The sequence below is a fragment of the Arachis ipaensis genome, chromosome B05 (genome assembly GCF_000816755.2).
Source record: "Arachis ipaensis cultivar K30076 chromosome B05, Araip1.1, whole genome shotgun sequence".
In the NCBI taxonomy this organism is placed as follows: Eukaryota; Viridiplantae; Streptophyta; class Magnoliopsida; order Fabales; family Fabaceae; genus Arachis; species Arachis ipaensis.
Genome location: NC_029789.2, coordinates 131,002,202 through 131,007,161, shown reverse-complemented (window position 1 = coordinate 131,007,161; position 4,960 = coordinate 131,002,202).

Sequence of the window (4,960 nt, the reverse complement as noted above, 5' to 3'; positions counted from 1 at the left end):
CCTACATTTTTTTCTCATATTCCTTCAAACAAAACAATGTGTTAGTAGCATTTGCTATCTTAGCACTAACGAGTCTAATGTTTGCTTAGATGAGGAATTTTTTATTCTATGAAAAATCACTTTATAAATTTCATTTTTTACTTTTTTTTCTACTTTTTATAATTTAAATTTCGAGTAATAAATGTATTGAAACAAACGGTTAGATTTAAAGTACACTCCTTTTTTTGAATTGTACTATTTAAAAATCTCACATAATTTCTTGATTTATGTGCAAAATGTATTGAACTTCTAGCTAAACTCATTCTTTTGTTTTCATGTTTTACTTTTGACAGTAAAATATACCATTTTAAGACATAAATATAGACCTACTTCTATCGGCTCTTTTTTTTTATATGAAATTAAAAGTAGTGATATATTTTAACATTGTAATTTTTTATATATTTTAAAATTGTAAAAGATATACAAATCGAAGAGTCTGATTTCTGTATCTCAAATTTTTTTAATTTTTTTTAACACAAATCGAATAGTCCAATTTCTGTACCTCTACAAATCGGACGGTCCGATTTTTGTACCTCTAACGATTTGAACAGTCCGATTTTTATTTCTCTAATTAAACGGTTCCACATTTAAGAATAACACTTCAACAATCTACATTTAAAAAAAAAAACAATATTACCACTCCAATATCAAAAACAAAAAGTGACCTCGAGCTCCTCATTTTAGTAACCTTACCTTAGTGTTGTCTACAACATGAACCTCTTTAACTACTATAGTACTTGCTCAATTGCTAGTTTTGTTGCTTTGCTATTATAATAGCAGCCTGGGCTTTATCTTACTCTCCCTGCATTTCTTCTAAACTGTTTTGTAGTTTTGCAATCTCTTGTCCTTTAGCTTGTTCAAGGTCAATTAGTATATTGAGAATGGTATAATATTCAACCATGGTTATTAATGAATTTTTACGATGTATTTCTCTTAGCTAGACTAATTATTATGCGAGTTCTTTGGGGTATTATGATACGATCATACGAAAGAAAAAGATAGATTATTTGCCGGATTATCAAAGTAAGAATTTACTGGTTTTATTTACAAAATTCATTGTTGTTTTATGATTTGTTTGTATTTTTCTATTTTCACTAGCATTAGTTTAATTAGCCATAAGTTTAACCACTGCATTCTCTTTACTCATAAAACTTTTTGAGTTGTGCATTCTTTTAGCCTCATTGTCCTGTTATCATTTTTAGTCCTTCTTAGCTAGTAGATATCACAGCCTTGTGATTAAAAAACAAGGAGGATTTTCCTCGTGAAAAACTTGAGGTGACAGCCTGAAGTGCGAATGGTCTTATAATACCACCTTGTCACAAAAAGTATAAACATTTGCAGGTAACATTCTTATTCCTTTCGTGGGAATTTATTTTGATCAAATCAGGAAAAGATTTATTATCCTTTTGCTTAAATTCAGAAAACATTCAAGAGTGCACATATTAAAATAACTCAGAATTAAGAATGTGATGTTTAAAAGGGTGAATGTACAAATAAAGAATGTTCACTATAGTGTTGAAGGGATTATTTTGATTGTTCATGCTTTTATTAAAGGTGGATACTCTAATGAAGATTTTAAATTATCTTCATGTAATGATGCTTCTGTTTAGCTATTGGATAGTGGATTGTAAGATTTGATTTTAGTATGTTATACAATTGTTATCTTTATTTAAAGTATGGCTAAAAAAATAAGTCAAAATTTAATCAAATATTTTCATGAGATATTTTTTATATCTTTATTGGAGTAGGTGTCTTTATTAAATGGCAATTCTATACCAAAGTTTGAGTTCTTTAAAATTGCAGGGGTACAATTTCATCCAGAGAGCATTATATAACAGCTGAAGAAAAAGGGATCAAACTCATTGAGAAAAAGGAAAAATAATTCGTGAAGAACTGAAGATGTTAGTACCAAATGCTTAATGCATTTTAACAATTCGTGTTTGAGGGCCAACATCCATGAAAGGAAAAACATTTTTAGCAATACCAATAAAGAACAGTTTATTCTGATGACCAAATTATTTGTCTTTATGACCAAACTACTATAAACTCAGTAGTTTAAAATTCTACCTTAGACATGAAAAACATTTTGTGACCAAATTATTTGTCTTTATGCTGATGAACGTAGCGAAAAGATTAATAACTATGTTTCACCTTAAAAAACTCAGAAAAATAGTATTAGTAATTGTGTCACTTTCAAAAAATAAAAAAGAATAGTATTTATGATTTTATTAGGTTAATGGCTCAATCGTAACTTACTAATTTCGCCTAATAAGCCATCGAGATAAGTGAAAAAGCATTACAAGAACCAATCAAAGCCGTTGCAGAGACACTACAGAAACACAATACACCTAACAACAACAAATTAAGGCAATGCGTCGACTATGATTATATGTCAATTCCAGCAGCAGCAGCAGCAGCAGCATCAGCAGCAGCAGCAGCAGCAACAACAACAACAGCAGCAGCAGCCGCAGCAACAGCAACAACAGCAGCCACCTCAGCCACAACCGCAGCAGCAGCAGCAACCACCGCCACAACAACAGCAAGGTAGGGACAGGGCTAATCTCATAAACGGCAATACGAATGGGTTAGTTGGGAACCAGGGAACTGCCAATGCACTAGCAACAAAGATGTATGAGGAGAGGCTAAAGAGAGATTCTTTGGATGAAGCAGCAATGAAGGTAGTTGATGTTCTCAACATCTGACTATAGGATGATGCATCTGCTGTTCTATAAACTTATGAGCCATATATTCATTTTTTTTTCCTACATTTTTTTCTCATATTCCTTCAAACAAAACAATGTGTTAGTAGCATTTGCTATCTTAGCACTAACGAGTCTAATGTTTGCTTAGATGAGGAATTTTTTATTCTATGAAAAATCACTTTATAAATTTCATTTTTTACTTTTTTTTCTACTTTTTATAATTTAAATTTCGAGTAATAAATGTATTGAAACAAACGGTTAGATTTAAAGTACACTCCTTTTTTTGAATTGTACTATTTAAAAATCTCACATAATTTCTTGATTTATGTGCAAAATGTATTGAACTTCTAGCTAAACTCATTCTTTTGTTTTCATGTTTTACTTTTGACAGTAAAATATACCATTTTAAGACATAAATATAGACCTACTTCTATCGGCTCTTTTTTTTTATATGAAATTAAAAGTAGTGATATATTTTAACATTGTAATTTTTTATATATTTTAAAATTGTAAAAGATATACAAATCGAAGAGTCTGATTTCTGTATCTCAAATTTTTTTAATTTTTTTTAACACAAATCGAATAGTCCAATTTCTGTACCTCTACAAATCGGACGGTCCGATTTTTGTACCTCTAACGATTTGAACAGTCCGATTTTTATTTCTCTAATTAAACGGTTCCACATTTAAGAATAACACTTCAACAATCTACATTTAAAAAAAAAAACAATATTACCACTCCAATATCAAAAACAAAAAGTGACCTCGAGCTCCTCATTTTAGTAACCTTACCTTAGTGTTGTCTACAACATGAACCTCTTTAACTACTATAGTACTTGCTCAATTGCTAGTTTTGTTGCTTTGCTATTATAATAGCAGCCTGGGCTTTATCTTACTCTCCCTGCATTTCTTCTAAACTGTTTTGTAGTTTTGCAATCTCTTGTCCTTTAGCTTGTTCAAGGTCAATTAGTATATTGAGAATGGTATAATATTCAACCATGGTTATTAATGAATTTTTACGATGTATTTCTCTTAGCTAGACTAATTATTATGCGAGTTCTTTGGGGTATTATGATACGATCATACGAAAGAAAAAGATAGATTATTTGCCGGATTATCAAAGTAAGAATTTACTGGTTTTATTTACAAAATTCATTGTTGTTTTATGATTTGTTTGTATTTTTCTATTTTCGCTAGCATTAGTTTAATTAGCCATCAGTTTAGCCACTGCATTCTCTTTACTCATAAAACTTTTTGAGTTGTGCATTCTTTTAGCCTCATTGTCCTGTTATCATTTTTAGTCCTTCTTAGCTAGTAGGTATGACAGCCTTGTGATTCAAAAAGTATAAACAAGAAGTATAAACTTTTGCAGGTAACATTCTTATTCCTTTTGTGGGAATTTATTTTGATCAAATCATGAGAAGATTTATTATCCTTTTGCTTAAATTCAGAAAACATTCAAGAGTGCACATATTAAAATAACTCAGAATTAAGAACGTGATGTTTAAAAGGGTGAATGTACAAATAAAGAATGTTCACTATGATGTTGAAGGGATTATTTTGATTGTTCATGCTTTTATTAAAGGTGGATGCTCTAATGAAGATTTTAAATTATCTTCATGTGAGGATGCTTCTGTTTAGCCATTGAATAGTGGATTGTAAGATTTGATTTTAGTATTTTATAAAATTGTTATCTTTATTTAAAGTATGGCGAAAGAAATAAGTTAAAATTTAATCAAATATTTTCATGACATATTTTTTATATCTTTATTGGAGTAGGTGCCTTTATTAAATGGCAATTCTATGCCAAAATTTGAGTTCTTCAAAATTGCAGGGGCACAATTTCATCTAGAGAGCATTATATAACAGCTGAAGAAGAGGAAAGTGTTTAAAAATTTATCAAACTCATTGAGAAAAAGGAAAAACAATTCGTGAAGATGTTAGTACCGAATGCTTAATGCATTTTAATAATTCGTGTTTGAGAGCCAACATCCATGAAAGGAAAAACATTTTTAGCAATACCAATAAACAACAGTTTATTCTGATGACCAAATTATTTGTCTTTATGACCAAACTACTATAAACTCAGTAGTTTAAAATTCTACCTTAGACATGAAAAAACATTTTGTGACCAAATTATTTGTCTTTATGCTGATGACCGTAGCGAAAAAATTAATAACTATGTTTCACCCTAAAAAACTCAGAAAATAGTCTAGTAAT